General features: G+C 40.0%; 1 protein-coding gene across 6 annotated transcripts in view; it reads left to right on the forward strand.

Annotated features, from left to right (window-relative positions):
- CHD6 (chromodomain helicase DNA binding protein 6) overlaps positions 1–18,872 on the forward strand; it is a 230,676-nt gene that overhangs the window by 2,651 nt on the left and 209,153 nt on the right. The gene's annotated exons all lie outside the window — the stretch shown is intronic.

Consider the following 18,872-nt stretch of genomic DNA (forward strand, 5'->3'; position numbering starts at 1 on the left):
AAAGAGTTGTATAGCCTTAAGCTTGATTATCAGCGTAGGTGTCTGTGTTTTTCAGCATTCACGGAAAGACTGTGTATTGGTAATGACCAAATGTATTACACATGTTCTGAACCCCTTTGAACAGATTATAGGATTTTACTTGCAAACATATTCTTGGTGTAGAGCAGTGACAGCATCTAAATCAACTGAGGAGACTGTTCCCATCCCCTTTTTTCCCTCCTCTTCCCCTGGTATAGCAAGATTTGAAATCATTTTATTTTTAATGAATATTTAGTGTTTCTCTTTACACTTCCATCCCTCATACAAAGCTCTAATTTAATACAGGTGGAAAACTGTGGTGAATTCTGTAGGACAACTGCCTGCATTCTGTACCAGGTTATATTGAAAACTCTTTGAAATACGTAAAATAATAGCTAGAGCTCAGATATCCCTGTTCCCTATAGAACATTTTTGTTTGTAATGGAATGTGACATAGTTGCAAGGGAAGCAAAAAGAACTATCACTGATTGAATGCCTGGTGTGTGTCAAGCACTCAGCCAGGCACTGGGGATACAGAGATGAAAAAATACCTGTTTCCATAGCCACTCTCAGGGAGGCAGGTCTGAAGCTCAGAGAAGTGAAGTACCTTATTCAAGGCCATAAAGCTAGTAAATGGTAGAGTCAGAATTTGAATCCAGACCTATCTTAAATCCAAAGCATATATTCTTTTCACCATACAACTCTCTCTCATTAAAGATTTCTTAAAAAGCTAGGACGTGCCACCTTGATTTAGTGCTAGGTTAACAAACACACTTTTCCTAACTTCTACACAGGCTTCCCTATTCTCTATTTCAAGGATTTGTAACTGAAGAGCAGGATTGGAATACAGTGAGGGCGTCCTGCTCCCCCCTTGTCTCCACGGTGTAGGAGCCGTCTTCTTATGGCATTCAGGAGTTCAGATGTAGCCTGGTACAGTATTAACCGTGAAGTGCAGAGGGAGAGTGCAGCCACTTTTTCCTTGCCAAAATGCTCTTTTCTTTAGTTAATGTTGTACAGGTGTCGATACCCTCATGAGAAATTCTGTTACTTCCATAAAAGTCCTGAAGGTAGTAAAATGGAGTCATTTAAAAATATCCATCCTTGTTCCTGTTTCTCAACTAATCATTTGCGTAAAATCTAGAGAAAAATGTTTAGTTGCCTGTAGTACGTGTATTTATTGGTTTTTATTTATTATTTGCACCCTCCCACATATATTCTTTATGTCATTTGCCGTCATCATTCTTATTCTGTGACCTTTAGAATTTGTGGTGGTGCGTGTATGACAATTTAAATACCTCCTACTTTAAGGAATCAGGAATTTTTTTTTGGTTTTTTTTTTTTTTTTCAAATTGATGAACATTTTTTGTTTACAATCATAATGACGAACTTACAAAGTTTAGCAAGGAAAAAACTGATTTTTCAGCAGACTTCCATAATGCTTTTATCTGCTAGCTGTTTGAGAAGAAGTTAGTACTAAGACAGTGTTTGAAAATTTCAGGAAAACTGGGAAGTAGAATTTTAGGATAACTTCAAGACACAAATCCAAACATAAAGAGAACGTGATGGGTACATACTTGAATTTTCTATTTAAGGGAGATTTCTATTTTTCCACCCTTTAACGTTTTTCTTGTATTGGGAGCAGACACTGATCTTATTTAATCAATCAGTTCATTATTTTATTAGTAGTTAAATTTTAAATATTTGGGTTTTCTTGTGCACCATATGACCAAACACACTTTGCTTTTGGAGTCTCTGTAGTTTTTTATTCTCAGGTTGTCTTTATGTAAAAGGACATGCTTAAGGTTAGAAGAGGACCTTAGTGCTGTGGAAACATTGACCTTTTAGTTCCTACCTATTTAGGTTGAGGCTTCTTGGGATTCACGGACCCATAGGAAGTCTGTGGCTGGTGTGTGACCTCCCTAAAATAGTATTTAACATTTTGATTGTGTATATATTTTTATGAGAATAGAGTCTGTAGCTTTTTACGATTCTGAAAGAGTTCTGTGACTCTCCGCAGGGTCCTCCTCCCCTTGAAAAAAGGCAGGGGGGTGGTAAGACCAACAAACACATACTTTACCAAACCCATTGCCATGGAGTCAATTGCGACTCATAGTGACTATAGGACAAAGTAGAACTGCCTCATAGGGCTTCCAAGTCTGTAATCGTTACAGAAATAGACCCCTGAGTCTTTCTCCTGAGGAGCAGCTGGTGGGTTAGAACCATGAACCTTTCAGTTAGCAGCCTAGCGCTTAACTACTGCAGCACCAGGGCTCCTCCCGACACACACATTAAGGATCATTAATTTAGGTCATTCCAAAACATTTGTTTCGGGTGAGCAAAATCTGGTTGGAGGCTGACTTCTTTGAGCCTTTTTTGCCCTTCTGCAGGTTCTGCAGTCTCAGCCTTGATCACTTTGTTTGGGCTTGGGGGAGTGCTGCTTCTGCACTTCTCTGGGCAGCATCCAGGTGTTCTGTGGGGTCATCCCTGCCTGTGGTTGTACTAGGAAAGCTGTTCCATGTCCACTGCCTATGCAGTCTCAAAGTAGAGCACGGGTTGGAGCTGGAGGTATGGGGGCAATTGCAAGACAATCTTGGAGGGTCCTGGACTTTTCCGTGTCAGCCATCTGCCTCTGCAGATGGGGCTGGAGGAGTGGCTATGGCGAAAGCTCCTGACTGTTCCTGCTTTGAACACTTCTTATTCATTCTGTTATTCCTTCATTCAATATGTTAGGTTTTCTTTCTTATATTGCTAGAGGAACAATTGAAAAGAATCCCATTTTTATATTTCTCAGACTTCGTGTAATATGCCTTCCAACTTTTGTGTTAATGTTGTTAATTTTAACTGAAGTTTTTCTTAAAATGTCTAGTTGAACATGTGAGTTTATTTTACAGAAAACATGGCTCTTATATCAAGTTCTGTTAAGACAGATGTTACTGCAGGAAAAATAATTATATCGTAAAGTATTTTATGATTTATTTAAATCAGTCAAATCAGTGAGCCAAAGTTCTAGAGCAACAAGAACATTCAAAGAGGAGTCTCTAGGAGGAGGAGGAAGTTAAACCTGAAGCTGTCCTGGAGATATCCTCATGGAAGTCCATTTGTTGGGCCAGACTAGAAGTTGGTTTGATATGTAGATTGGGGGAAACACCCAAGCTTAGGCGTTTTAGAGAAGGGCTTTGGCTTCTATAAGGAGATTCTGTTTGATTTGTTCCTTCCCTAAGGATGTGTAAAGAAATGTACCTGGATGCTTAAAGAAGTGTTCTTGGACTGTTTAGTTTGGGTTCAAGGAAAACCATCAGCACCCTAAGAAATCCTTTAAAGACTTATGTCTTATAAGCTACATCCAGATCATAGATTCTATTTACTGAAAGGAGTTTTACATAACATAGAGGCTTTATTAATGCTCATTGTGTATTTTGGATTGACGTTCTTGCAGCATTAGCCATCTAAATTCACCAATGGGTTAGTGTGAAAAAGTTGTGTTATCCTTCTTGACCATGTGACAGAATTGGATCACATGAGAAGTAATGACGCAGATCACTTCTTCAAGCAAACATGGTACTGTATAGTATCATTTTAAGTGACTCAGGAGTATTCTGCTTAATGGAATTACCAGTTTTGCCCTGAGTTGTAAAAATGCATTTAGAAAGTGGTAGTGGATGTATAAGCAATCCAGTTCCAGAACAATCACTGTAAAAATGATCTTCTAGACCAGGGCTGAAGGAGCACTTAACCATTGTGCCACCAGGGCTGAAGGAGCTGAAGGAGCCCTGGTGGCGCAGTGGTTAAGTGCTCGGCTGCTACTCAAAAGGTGAGTGGTTCAAATGCAGCAGTGTGTTCATGGGTGAGAAGACCTGGGCATCTGCTCGCATAGAAATTACAGCCTAGGAAACTCTATGAGGGCAGTTCTGCTCTGTTCATAGGGTTGCTGGGAGTCAGAATCAACTTGACAGCACCCAGCAACAGACCAGAGCTACTCAAAGTAGCCTGAACCTGTGCAGATTTGTTACCTGTCTGTGATGAGGTAGGTATAGAACTTGAAAGCAAGCGTATAGATGCTTTTATAGCAATTTGAGGGGGCACTGGTGGCTCAGTGGTTAAGCACTTGGCTGCTAACCGAAAGGCCACCAGCCACTTCACAGGAGAAGGATGTGGCAATCTGCTTCCGTAAAGATTACAGCTTTGGAAACCTTCCAGGGCAGCTCTATTCTGTCCTATAAGGTCGGTATGAGTTGGAATTAACTCGATAGCAGTGGGTTTGATTTTTCATTTTATAGCAGTTTGGCAGAAGAATGTTGTGTCTGTTAAATCTGATAATAAAAAATGTAAGTTTATATTGTGGTCCTTGATTTTCTTTTTAATTTTATTTTTCTGGTGATTTATTGTTATATAATGTTTTATGAAAGTATAGACCATGATGATTGGGAAAAACAAAACAAAAAAATTGGCCATTTACCACAGGGAGTGCTTAGAATGCAAACCAGACCTGATGAATTAGACTCTCTGAGGAAGGGAGTCTTTTCTTTTAAATAATTTTTATTGTGCTTTAAGTGAAACTTTACAAATCAAGTCAGTCTGTCACACATAAGCCTATATACACCTTACTACATACTCCCATTTACTCTCCCCCTAATGAGTCAGCCTGCTCGCTCCCTCCAGTCTCTCCTTTCGTGACCCTTTTGCCAGTTTCTATCCCTCTCTACCCTCCCATCTCCCCTCCAGACAGGAGATGCCAACACAGTCTCAAATGTCCACCTGATACAAGTAGGAAGGGAGTCTTTTTAAAGAGCTGTCCTGATGATTCTTGTATACATTAAAATTTGAGAAACATCATTCTAGATCAGCACTGACCAATGGGACTTTCTGCCATGATGAAAATGTCCTCCATCTGGTGGGGCCGCTAGCCGCATGTGGCTGTTGAACTCTTGAAATGTGGCTAAGGTGACTGAGAAACAATTAAAAATTTTATTTACTCTTAATTAATTTAAATAGCCACATGTGACTGGTAGCACCCATGTCGGACATTGTAACTCTAGATCCTTTATCTCTTCTCCCCCTTTTGGAGCAAAAAGTTGATTTTTTTTTTTTTCTTTCAACTAGAAAGGAAAACACAGTATATGACAAGACTCTGCTTAGATCCCAAAATAAGCCTAATCAAATTGTATAATAAAATTTGGCACTATTTACTGATTTGTATATGCCTATTTTTATCTAAAAAGTTGACTTGATATTCAGAAGATAGTAAGATCAGAAAATAAATTTAGATCCGTGTCTCCCTACGGCTTTGCAAACATTAAGGAAGCTGTTCCAGTGAGGCCTTCTGACCCTTCATGGCTGTGACTAACACGCATGATGTCTTTCAACATGACTTCTGAAGCTTTTTCTTTCATATAGACATTTAAGATGGGCAGCTTTTAAGTGCAGTATTGTAGCTCTCCAGACCTCAGTAGAAAATGCTGGTTATGACAGTTTTTATTACTTAGATTAGTTAATGGAGATTTCTGCTATGTACTGTGTATGAGTTCAGGTTTATCCAGCTAACCTAACCAAAAAAGCAAACCCATTGCTCTTGAGTCAATTCTGACTCGTAGTGACCCTATAGAACAGAATAGAACTGCCCTATAGGTTTTTTTTTTTTATATAGGGTTTCCAAGGCTTTCATCTCTACGGAAGCAGACTGCCACATCTTTCTCCACATATTTTTCTAGTGGTTTGAACTGGTGACCTTTCGGTTAGCAGAAGAGTGCTTAACCACTGCATCACCAGGTCTCCTTTTGGCTAGCTTAAAAACTCGTTGCCTTGGAGTTGATTCCGACTCATAGCGACCCTGTAAGACAGAGTAGAAGTGCCTCAGGGTATCCAGGGAGCAGCTGGTAGATTCCAACTGCTGACCTTGTAGTTTACCAGCTGAGCTCTTAACCAATGTGCCACCAAGGCTCCCCAGCTAACTTAGAGGACAGTTACTCAGTTTATAAAGGGAGTCTTTGTTTTTTATAATATTCACCATGCCTCCCTTGGAAGACTAGCCTTATTTTCTGTATCCTTTTTCTATTATTTAAAAATTGGTTAAAAGAAGGTGGCACAATGGTTAGGTGCTCGGCGGTTAACCAGAAGGTTAGAATTTTGCTCATCCAGGGTTATATGTGCTTTTCCTCCCTTTGAGGTCTAACCTGTACTTCAAATTTTAAAGTCCTAAAAATCAAAGATAGCTTTGATTTTGATCCATATACATTGCAGATTAGAAAATTATTTTGATTGACAAGTGGAGGTAGAGCTGGCTATAGAAATAACTGAAGCCACATATAGGATCCTAGCTTTTAAAAAGGCTGTGTAGTTGTAATAAAATGGGTCGTTTTAATCATACCTCAGTCTTATTAAATGTATTTGTCAGGTTTTAGGCTTTCAAGCAGGAGATTGTTAGTCATTTAGGCAATGGCTCTCAAAGCATTGGAGACAGTAAGGGGTGTCCCCTGTGGTTTGTAGGCTTACAGAATGTTAGAATTGGAAGGCTTCTTAAAGATCATGGATGGGGCTGCAGAAATAGCAAAATTTATAATGCAGCAGTATCTGTTGTTTTGTTTTTAACATGAATTAATACAGTATCATTGTCCATTCATGTTTCATTAAAAATCAATGCTGTTTTAATAGTTTAGTTTAACTAGTAAAAAATGACTGCCTTGAGAGTGCTGTCTCATTAGGGGGAGAGAGCAACTAGGAGTATATAGCAAGGTGTATCTAAATTTTTTATGAGAGACTGACTTGGTTTGTAAACTTTGACTTAAAGCACAATAAAAATTAAAAAAAAAAAAGTCTGCCTTGAGTATTATGCTCTTTTAACGTATTTTTTTTTTTTTTTATATGGGATCAAAGTGACAACAGCAACCCCAAAGTTTAGGAACCTTAGTGGGCAGTGAGTTTATGTTAATGGGGGAGGAACAACTTAGAAAAAGAGGATGAGAATGGTTACACAACTCAAAGAATGTAGTCAGTGTCTATTATTCATGTGGATATGGTTGAATTGGTGTATGTTTTGCTATGTATATTCTCAACAAAACACTTTTTTGAAAAAGAATAGAGGGAAATAAAAAAAAAAAAAACCCAAACCCAGTGCTGTTGAGTCAATTCCGACTCATAGTGACCCTATAGGACAGAGTAGAACTGCCCCATAGAGTTTCCAAGGATCGCCTGGCGGATTTGAACTGCCGACCTCTTGGTTAGCAGCGGTACCACTTAACCACTACGCCACCAGGGATTCCAAAAGGGAAGTTAGGTCCTTAAAAAAAAAAAAAAAACTTTTTTTCTGTTAGTTCTGTTTTGGGCATGGTCTTACATTCTCAGAGTAGAGTGAGAAGAAGGTATGGTGGTAGATTGTCTGGGGCTTCTGTTCAGCCGAAAATGACACGAGTGTCATTGGTATCCACCATCCGTCTGTCAGTTTGTTTGACTGTGGTGGCCTACATGTTGCTGTGATGCCAGAAGCTATGCCACTGGTATCTCAAATACCAGCAGGGTCAGTCATGGTGGACAGGTTTTCGTGGAGCTTCTAGACTAAGAGTAGGAAGAAAGACCTAGGGATCTACTTCTGAAAATTATCCAACGAAAACCTTATGGATCACAACAAAACATTGTCTGACTCACTTGCTTTGGACATGTCATTAGGAGGGATCAGTCCCTGGAGGAGGATATCATGTTCGGTGAAGCAGAGGGCTGTGAAGGTGAGGGAGACCATTGGTGAGATGAATTGGCACAGTAGTTGAACTACGGACTCAAACATGCTGGTTGATTGTAAAGACGATGCAGGACTGGGCAGTGTTTCATTCTGTTGTGCATAAGGTTGCCATAGCAGTGGCGTGTGTCTGTCCGTCATCTATCTATCTCTCCATTTATCCAATCTGTCTAATCAATCTATCAGTCACTGCTGTAGGAGGACTAACATTTTGTAGCATGCTGCTCTGGGTTCTTTTGTCTTTCTTCAAAGAGTTTGAAGTTCTAGATCTCTAGGCAATCCAGTATTTGGATTATTGCTATGGAGTCTTAAGGAATTAAAAAACCCAGTCTATTGGAATTGAAATCTGATAGTTGACAGATTCCAAGCTTAAAAGATTTGGAGATTCCTTACTTCAACTTTATTTGACACTGCTAATGTTTCCTTGAGAGGCACCTGGAATGTTTTAGATATTACTAAAAAACTGTGATTTCATACTTTTCCACTCTTAGTCGCTCCCTGTAACTACAGCATTTTATACCAGCAGCGCTCTCCCCTGGATACTCCTGACTGTCTTCTCTGTTCACTCTTGAACTGTGTTGCTGCCATCATGGCTCTGGTTGTGGCAGTTATTTCTAGTCTAAGACTTAAGTGTTATCAGGTCTTAACACAGTTCAGCATCATAACTGTTGTTGTGTGCCATCAAGTCAATTCCAACCCATAGCGACCCTGTAGGACAGAGTAGAACTGCCCCATAGGATTTCCTAGGCTGTAATCTTCACAGGAGCAGATCGCCAGTTGTTGTCTCCTGCAGAGTGGCTAGTAGGTTCAAACTGCTGACCTTTTGGTTAGGAGCTAGGGCTTAACCATTGTATCATCAGGGCTCCTAACTAGATTCTCCTAAACCGTACCTTCTTTCTGGATTCTCAGGATTGCTGAAGAGTTGAGTTGGAAGAACTTCAGAGGCTACCTAGCCCAGTTTCCTCATCTTAAGAGATGGTGAAACTGAGGCCTAGTCATGTAAGAGAGAGCTGGTCTATGACCAAGCCTGAATTAGAACTCAGTTCTCATTTTACTATATGTAAGACTCTTTACTTAACCCCAGGGGTTAAGGTCCTAAAAACCCACATAGGAGAATTCACCTTAAGAATTTGTGGGAAAATATGGGGAAGGAGTGTTCTGGCTTAGGGCTGAAACTTTAAAAGTCTGCATAAACTTTTTTTTGTATTCTTTAAAGTAAAAACAATAAAGATGTCAGTGAAAATTTTCATGTCTTAAATGTGTAAGAATGTGTGGTACTATTTTGGTAACTCTTGTTTACTATTTTTTGCTCACTAGAAATCTTCTGGCATATCTCTTATATCATGGTGCAAATGCTTGTAAATGTATCTTTGCTTTATTACAAATAAAGTACATGGTAAGAATTTTTTTTTTTTTTCTATCTGCTTATTCAGCCATTCAGTTTTATGTTGTAGAGAGATTGAGTAGGTTTTCCCCAGACCCCTCAGTAATTGTGATGATAATGGTAGTGGCTACCAATCATTCAGTACTTTGTGCCAGGCACAGTGCTAAGCTTTTTGTGGTGTGGTGGTTGTTAGGTCTGTTCACCAGTATTCTGGTTCTTTTTCTTCTGGGCCCATGGTAGGATTGTATTTCTCTGTCATCTTCAAGCTTATGGCTCGGTGACTTGCTTTGGTTATTGAAATTTGAATGGAAGTGATTTTTTTTTTTTTTGGTTTTGGATGTGTTAGACAGATGTCTTTTTGGGCCTATATATGATTCATCTTGTTTTCTTCCCTCTGACAAAAAAAATTGGTGATATTCCAGATGGGGGATTTCTGAAAGAAGATGATGTAGAACAGAGCCCCAGCCAAACTACAGTAGTTACAATAAGTTACAAGACGTAAACCTTTGCTTTAAGCCACTGAGATGTTGGAGGTTTTTGTTTTGTTTGTTTTTTGTTACTGCAGCACAATTAAGCCCATCCTGATGAATACTTATGAATTATTTTCATTTATTCTCATAGCTAAGTGCTGATATTGGCCCCTTTTGGAGTTGAAGAAACTGAGACGAAGAGGGATTAAGCTTCTTGAACTAGTAACCCAGGCAGCTTGACTTTTGAGCTCTGCATTCTTACTCACTACTGTTAGCTGCCTTTCGCAATGCCGTACCACTGTTTTACAAAGACTAGGGCTCTGTCCATGATAACTTCATGCCAAAGCAGAGTTTGCATCTCTGTTCCATCCTTTCTCATAGATGCTCCTCCAGTTTAGTTCCAGGTCCAGGATGACTGTCTCTTGCCATCATTTTGCCCTCTTCCCAACGTTGTACTGGAAAAACCTCCATTCCTTTTTTTATTATCTGTTATCTACTTGGAAACCCTGGTGATGTAGTTAAGTACTACAGCTGCTAACCAAAGGGTCGGCAGTTCAAATCCACCAGGAGCTCCTTGGAAACTCTATGGGGCAGTTCTCCTCTGTCCTATAGGGTCGCTATGAGTCGGAATCGACTTGACGGCACTGGGTTTGATTTCGGTTTGGTTATCTACTTTGCCTTCTATAATTCTGACTTTTCTAATGTGATGAGAACAGTCCCTTGCCTTAATAAAACATCCTCACATTTCATATTTTGTAAGTAAGTTTTTCCAAAGGCCATGATTATAGACCAGCCATGAGCTTTATGAATAAGATAGCTGCCCAGCAGTGTTAAAGGCAGTATAGCATAGTGGTTAAGTGGATGGATTCTGCAGCCAGACTACCTGGTTCGAATCCCAGCTCTGCCACCTATGGCTGTGTGAACCTCTATGCCTCAGTTTTCTTACCTGTAAAATGGGCATAATGGTACCTATCTCATATGGCTATTATGAGGATTAAAAGAGTTAATTTATGTAAAGCCCTTGGAACAATGCGTGGCATATAGTAAGCATTTTATAGGTTGTTGGATATTACCATTTTAAAGAAGCAAGTATCACAGGGCCAAGATGAATGAAGAGAAGCCATTATCAATCTTTCTAATGTTAGTACAGGTAGTCCATGACTTACAATGGGGTTCCATTCCCATGGCTCTGATACATCGTCAGTTGGTTCTTACGTAAGTCGAATGTTATGGATTGAACTGTGCCCCTCTAAAATAAGTTCGAACTTGGCTAGTCCATGATTCCCAGTATTGTGTGATCATCCACCATTTTGTCATCTGATGGGATTTTCCTATGTATTGTAAATCCTACCTCTATGATGTTCAGGAGGTGGGATTAGCGGCACTTATGTTAGAGAAGCAGGACTCAGTCTACAAGATTAGGTTGTGTTTTAAGTCAGTCTCTTTTGAGAGATAAAAGAAGTGAGCAGAGAGACAAGGGGACCTTAAGCCACCAAGAAAGCAACACTGGGGGCAGAGCATGTCCTTTGGTCCTGAGGTTCCTATGCTGAGAAGCTGCTAGACCAGGGGAAGATTGATGACAAGGATCTTTCCTCAGAACTGACAGAGAGAAAGCTTTCCCCTTGAGCTGGCATCCTGAATTTGGACTTCTAGCCTCTTAGACTGTGAGAGAATAAATTTCTTTTTGTTAAAGCCATCCACTTGTGGTATTTCTGTTATAACTGCACTGGGTAACTAAGATACCCCTTTAGCTGCAGGGGATATATTCTAAGACCTCCAGTGGATGCCCAAAAATGTGGATAGTACTGAACCCTACATGGACTATGTTTTTTCCTATACATACCTGTGAATAAAATTTAATTTATAAATTAGGCAAAGTAAGAGATTAAAAGCAATAATAATAAAATAGAACCACTGTGCTTTTCTCTGCCATATCCAAATTGCCAGCATCATTACTCTTGCTCTTAGGGGCCATTATTAAGTAAAATAAGGGTTACTTGAACACAAACAAACAAAGAAAATCAAACCCAGTGCTGTCGCTGTCGGGTGGATTCCTACTCATAGCGACCCTATGAGACAGAGTAGAACTGCTCCATAGAGTTTCCAAGGAGCGCCTGGCGGATTCGCACTGCTGAGCCTTTGGTTAGCAGCCGTAGCACTTAACCACTCTGCCACGAGGGCACTGCAAAGTGCAGTAGACCATGGGTAACCAAAGCTGTGAAAAGCGAAACTGCAGATAAGGGGTGACTTCTGTACCTCTTTTATTAGTTTTCATCATTACTGCCTTTTATTATCATTATTGTTTTAAGTCTGAGCTTTATTTATCTTTGGAGATTGGAAACATTACATACAAATTTACAGATATATTTTAATACATACATTTAAAAATGCACAAATTTATAAAAATTTACTTGAAGAAGAGTTGGACAACGCTGGGATTTTGTCAGTTGCGGTAATAACTCCACTTGTGGAAGATTCAGGATCATCTGGATTGTCCCTGGGAATGAGGATGGCATTTCTAGTCAGAAAATTAGTGAGAGTTGTCTGTATGGTCCTTTTCTTTTTTTTCCATAAATTTTGCAGTAGCGTCTCACTGCTTGCTGAATCTGCTTTATTGATGTTAGCAAAACGATCAGCGTTTGGCGTATGTTTTCAAGCAGCTGAAGCCCCTGATTTAGTTTAGAAAAAACTTGAGCTAATCCTTTCACTGTAAAATTTTTTGACAACTTCTGTTCTTCGTCTTCCTCATCATTTCTTTCTTCTTTAACGTTTCTTTCCTCTTCCAAGTCCATTAAGTCCTGATCCGTCAGTTCGCCTTGGTCGTGATCTCTGAGCTGTTCCACGTCAGTGATATCAAGTTATGCGCTGTACCATCCTGTGTAGTACATGTCACTAACGTAAGGTGTACAAAAAAAAGAGGTCGTAAATGTGGTTCGTCATAACTCAAATACGTCTTAAGTTGGAGACTACCTGTACTAAGATATTAAAGGTTTAATGCCACTTTAGTTTTTCCATTTATTCAACAGGGATTACTGAGCAATTGTACAAATCACTATGCTCTGGGGGAAAAATGACCTAGAGCTTGTCCTCAAAGAATTTACAGTATAAAGGGGAGATAAGATATGCATAAATACCTGTACACAGATAATTTCTATTACAAGGTAGCCTGTGAAAAATGTCATAAGACAAGGAAGATAAAGGGCTTTGGGAGTTAAGAAAGGAGAGAAGTGAGGAGTCATTCTTTCTTGGCTTATCTAGATATTTTCCTTCCTTTGAGACTTGAGGAGCCTTGGTGGCACAGTGGTTAAGAGCTACAGCTGCTAACCAAAAGCTTGGCAGTTTGAATCCTCCAGCTGCTCCTTGGAAACCCTATGGGGCAGTTTTACTCTGTCCTGTAGGGTCACTATGAGTCAGAATCGACTCGACGGCAATGGGTTTGAGTTTGTTTTTTTTTAATAGGGTCACTAAGAGTCGAAATTGACTCTAAGGCAACAGCCTTTTTGTTTTTTGAGACTTGAGATCAAGTCCCAGTGTCTTCACTGGGCCTTCACTCTATATCTGCCTGAAGCAGTCTCTCTCCCCTCTGTACTTCTGGAGTCAGATTTTGCCTATACAGTATAACTGATTCGGCATTTCTTGTTGAACTGCCTTTGTTTTTTCTCATATTTTTACACGTTTATTCTGTAAGTGTGTAGTATCCATTTATTTAGTAAACCACATATATATATATCTTATTGATATATATATATCTTATATATATTTTATTGAACATTCATTGTGTTTCAGCCATTATTGGGTACTTGGACTTGAGGATAAATGCACGTGGGCTCTGCCCTTGAGGAATGGACAGTCTATCAGAAGAGATAGAAATGTAAAATAATACTACATACATCATGATAAATGTCAAATTAGAGCTAAGTCAGTGTTAGAATACAAGAAGAGGGAACAGCCCTCTATCTAGGGGAGGTAGTTACGGCTTTTGAAGGAAGGGACTTTTAAACCAGTTATTGAAAGTTGATTTGGAGTTTGATAATCAGAGACTGAAATTGGTGCCCATGAGTTTGGAGAGGCTTTTAGGCAAAAGAAGTATCCTGTGATGGCATGGAGACAAATGGCAAGTTCATTGTGGCTGTAGTATGGTGGAGAAAGGTGGAGTAGTGTAGGCAGTGGGGCTGGAGACGTAGGTTGGAGACGTTGAGAAAGGTTCTGAAGATCATTGTAGGGAGTTGTAGACTAGTGTTGGCAGTGCGGAGTCATCAGAGGTTTTCATGCAGGAGAGTGAGTGGTGTGTAGTCCACACATGAACAGCAGAGGTTGGTTTAGAGCAACCTCTGCCTGGAGAATTGCCTGGAGAGCTTTTAGAAATACAATACCCAGGCTGCAAACAATAAAATTAGATTCTTTAGGGGAGAGACCCAAAAATTGGATTTTTTGTAACTTCCCAGGAGATTCAATTGTGCACTCAACTTTAGAGAAACAGTGGTTTAGAGAGGCCCAGAGACAAGGTAACGAATTAGGAGACCGTAGTGACCTTGGGGGGGAAACCCTGGTGGCATAGTGGTTAAGTGCTACGGCTGCTAACCAAGAGGTTGGCAGTTCAAATCCTCCAGGCGTTCCTTAGAAACTCTATGGGGCAGTTCTACTCTGTCCTATAAGGTCGCTATGAGTCGGAATCGACCCGATGGCAGTGGGTTTGGTTTTTGGGTTTAGTGACCTTGCTAGGAGACAACGCTTTGAATTGAGACATTAGGAGTGGGGATATGGGAGGACATAGCTAACTATTCTCTCTAATTTTCTGTATGATTGTCTTCTCCAAGAAAATTGTGGTCCCCATGGACACAAGTTTCATTCTTTGTACTTTGAATTCCTCGTAGAGATTTGTGTGTAGAAACTTCTCAATAAATACCTTGATTAAAGTCAGGTCTTCTTTATTCAAATACTCATACATTTGGGGACATTTTTATTTCATTTTCTTCCTTCCTTTTTGTTACTGGATAGACTCTTCTTTAGGGATAAGAGCGAATGGAGATAAAGCCTTTTGGTCAGTTTCGCTGCCTCATAGTTTTGATTAAAGGTTTAGAAAGTTAAAATTCAGTAATTAAAATAATAAGTCTGCATGTGAACTTGGTTTATCCATACTGCCTATTAGCAGTAAATAAGTAAATTTGCCTGTAAATCTTGGCACTTGGGTAAATCCCGTACCACCCTTTAAAAATGCCAAATAAAGTGTCCAACAGCATGTGGAAGGTAAATCTTCAAAAAGAGCATCTAAATTCTATTAATTTATGTATTAACGCAGAAACTTATCAACTTGGTGTAGAGGCTGCCTTGGTTTGTGCACTTGAATAATTTCTCTTTGCTAATAAATATGTTTCTGAAGGCAGATAGTACTGTGAGGGATTTTTATGTCAACTCTTCATTTTCCATTCTAATGAGGGGAGCTAGAGCATATTGAAATTAAAACTTTTAAAAATATTTTAAGACGTTTGTACGTCTCCCAATTTCGTATCTTGAAAAACTTCAAACTTACAGAAAGTTATGAGAATAATATCATAAACACCCATCACCCCTTTACCTAGATACACCAATTATTAACATTTTGCCAAATTTACTATATGTCTTTATATAAGTTCCTTTTCTTTTTTTGGCTGAACCATTTGTGAATTACATGCAGACGTTGTGACACTTCACTCCTAAATACTTTTGTGTAGTCATTCTAAGAGAAAGAACATTTTCCTGTGTACCTACAGTGTAGTTATATCACTCAGGAAATTTGACGTAAAACCCATGTACAGTCTCTATTCAGATTTTCGCAGTTGACCCAGTAATGTTGTTTATAACTTCTCCCCTTGATTTAAGATCCAGTCAAGGATTATGCATTTTATTAAGTTGTCATGTGTCCTAACCTTTCAATATTGATTAGTTTGATCTGGTTGTCACAGAATTTCAGAAAGGGAAATGAAAACACCCTATAAAGGATAATGTGACCCAACTTCCTCAGCCTTCTTCCCTGCTTCCCTTCGTCTGTGTTTCCCATCATAGGCCAGGAATTGGCTGTCTCAGGCTGATGGTGCAGTTCTAAGGGAACCTAGCATCTAGTGCAGACCTGCTTGTTTACATCTACCTGAGGCTAGGAGAGCTTTGTCTTCAGTTCTTTTCCATCTTTTTTAGAATTGAAGCCATTCACATCACTCAGGTGCTTAATTAAGAAAGTGTGATAGTGTTAATGACTTTGGGAAAAGATTTTCACGGTTGATGCTAAGTCATCTCAAGCTCTACGAGTTAGATGAGGAGGGTTCTGCTGTTTCTCAAGGACCACTGATTATTATAACTTTGTCTTTATGTATGTCATTGGCCCCTCCCCCTGCTTTAAATATTCCTCAGGGTCCTGTTCTTTTGGTCCTTTGCCCTTCCTGTTTTACACACCATCTCTGGGTAGACGTGTTCTTTCCTGTTGTTTCAACTCTTGATGACCCTAAAATCTGTATGTTCATTCCCCCGCCTTCTGTGCTCCAGACCCTCATTTCCATCCACATACTCAGCAACTCTACCTGTGTGTCCCACATGAATCTCATACTTGGCATTTAAAAAGCTGAACTCAGCATCTTCTCACGTGAACCTGAGCATTGGTTGGATTATTGGACATGGGGAGAGAATGAGCTGGTATCTTACCAGGGAACTAGGAACATTAGGATCATGTTCTTTACCAGCTCTCTGCCCTCCCTCGACCCCTGGCCCCTCCACCCTTAGGCCCACACACTAAGGGAAATAGATGAACGAAAGGCAGTGTCATGTTAAGGAATGTCTTTTCCAGCTGAATGTGAATGAAGTCTTGGAAGTTAGGCTTCATGAAATGAATTCATTTAACCCAGTGTTTCGCAACCTTTTTTTTTTTTCTTTCCATTATTGCTCTCCTAAGAAGGGTTTTTAGACATTGCTTCCTCATCCACCCATGAACATTTAATGCCACGTATATACTGTGTGGAAACCCTGATGGCATAGTGGTTAAGACCTACGGCTGCTAACCAGAGGATTGGCAGTTTGAATCCACCAGGTGCTCCTTGGAAACCCTGTGGGGCAGTTCTGCTCTGTCCTATAGGGTTGCTATGTGTCAGAATTGATTAGACGGCAATGGGTTTGGTTTTTTAGTTTATATACTGTGTATCTGTTTATGTGCTGTACATATACCTGTTCCTTACACATAAAAAAGTTAAGATATTTTTACCCTCCAAGAACCAATTTTTGCCCCCTTGGGGCCCTATCCCCTGTTGAGAAGATGTTTTAACCTAAGCGAGTGTAGTCTAGTGTATTGAAACAAAACAAAGAAATGTGTTTTTCCTATCCACAAAGAGTTTACCTTCTGGGCTTGCATGTGACTGCAAAAACCAGTGTTTTGTAATCTTGTTGTGACCACAACTCATAGTAATAAAAGCACTTTATATTGTGCCTGATACTCAAACACATACGGGTACGTGTCCGTGTAACTAATTCAAAAGATTTCATGTTCTCAGTACTTATCCTTTCTATATGTGATGTTCTCTATTATCTATTCTGTATTCTTTAACAGTTTTATTGGGATATAATTTGCATACCATACGTTCAACAGTTTTTATTCTATAAACCAAAAACCAAAATCATTGCCGTCAAGTTGATTTTGACTCATAGTGAACCTATAGGACAGAGTAGAACTGCCCCATAGGGTTTCTAAGGCCGTTAATCTTTACTGGAGCAGACTGCCACATCTTTCTCCTGTGGAGTGGCTGATGGGTTCGAATTGCTGATCTTTTGGTTAGCAGCCGAGTGCTTAAATAACTGTACTACCCCAGCTTTTTTTTATTTTACTGTGTTTTAGTTGAAAGTTTTCTCATTCAAAAATTTATATACAAATTGTTTTGTGACATTAGTTGCAATCCCCACAATGTGTCAGCACTTGCCCCCTTTCCCTTTACACCCTGGGTTCCCTGTGTCCATTTGTCCAGGCTTCCTGTCCCTTCCTGCCTTCTTGTCTTTGTTTTTGGGCAGATGTTGCCCATTTAGTCTCTTACAGGGGTTCCTTCTTCTATTCTATATATTTTTTTAATTTAAAAATAAGTGATGAAAAACAGGAAAATAAATGACTCACTGACTCATTTTATGACCCTGCAAAAGCATGACTGCCAGTGAGATGCTGAGGCCTAGCTGGTCTGGAGACCACCTGCCATCCACCAGAGAGGGGAGGAGAGAAAGGCGAGGCACACTCTTAACCTTGACCACTGTGCTCACTGCAGTCATGGGACTGAGTTTCAGTGAACACCCTTGAACCTGAGCACACTTTAGCAGTCTTTCTCAGTCCTTGGTGTGGGCCACTGGTGAGTTCAAGCTGCCAACCTTTAGGTTAGTAGTTGAGTGCAAAAGATTTGCACCTCCCAGGGACTTGGAATCTGTATATTTGGCTTATTTGCTGCCACTAATTTGTTGACTAAAAAGAGTTAGAGCACCGAGGCAAGGTAATGGGGAACTATTAAGTTTTCAGTAGGTGAACAGAAGAAGGGAGGGCTTAAAGAATGAGGTGTAGCTTTCCTCTGTTGGGGTGTGTTCATGGTCAGAGAAAGAGGCCCTGCATACTTGGGGAGTCAGCTGTGTAAGGAAGTGAGTTGGTGAAAGGGCACAAAGAACAGATTTTGCTCCTGCTTGGTTTTGGCCCTAGTGCCAGGTAGGGCAGGAATAAAATAGGACCAAATAAAACCAAGGTGTCCCTATCCTATCACAGAGCAGCTGAAGATTAAACAGTTAAACAATTAAAGCAGAATGTTTGTTGAGTGGTTATTATATATGCCAGAAGGTCTTTGGGGTGGTGCAAAAAGTGTGTGTTTGCCCAGTAGCCTGACGGTTAGTGCTTTGAGCCCACCCACTGTTGTCATGGGAGAAAGGCCTGGCAATCTGCGTACATAAAGATTGCAGCCAAGAAAATCCTATGGACCAGTTCTATTCTGTAACAGATGGGGTCACCATGAGTTGGAACTGACTCAACAGCAATGGGTATTATATGCCAGGTGCTGTGCTAATAAGCATTTTGTATTATCTCATTTAATCCTTTAAACTGTGTGTGGGAGGTACTGTTAGTACCCCCATTTTACAGATGAAGGAGCTGAGGCACAGGGAGGTAAAGTAACTTGTTTAGGGTCACGAGGTTACTTGTTCTTAGACGTTATATAAATGCAGGACGTTGGAGACCCTTGCGTGAAGTAAGTGAACTCATGGTTTCTGGCAGCATGTCTGCTGCACTGTACGCCTC

This window comes from Elephas maximus, chromosome 25, assembly GCF_024166365.1.
Source record: "Elephas maximus indicus isolate mEleMax1 chromosome 25, mEleMax1 primary haplotype, whole genome shotgun sequence".
Classification (NCBI taxonomy): Eukaryota; Metazoa; Chordata; class Mammalia; order Proboscidea; family Elephantidae; genus Elephas; species Elephas maximus.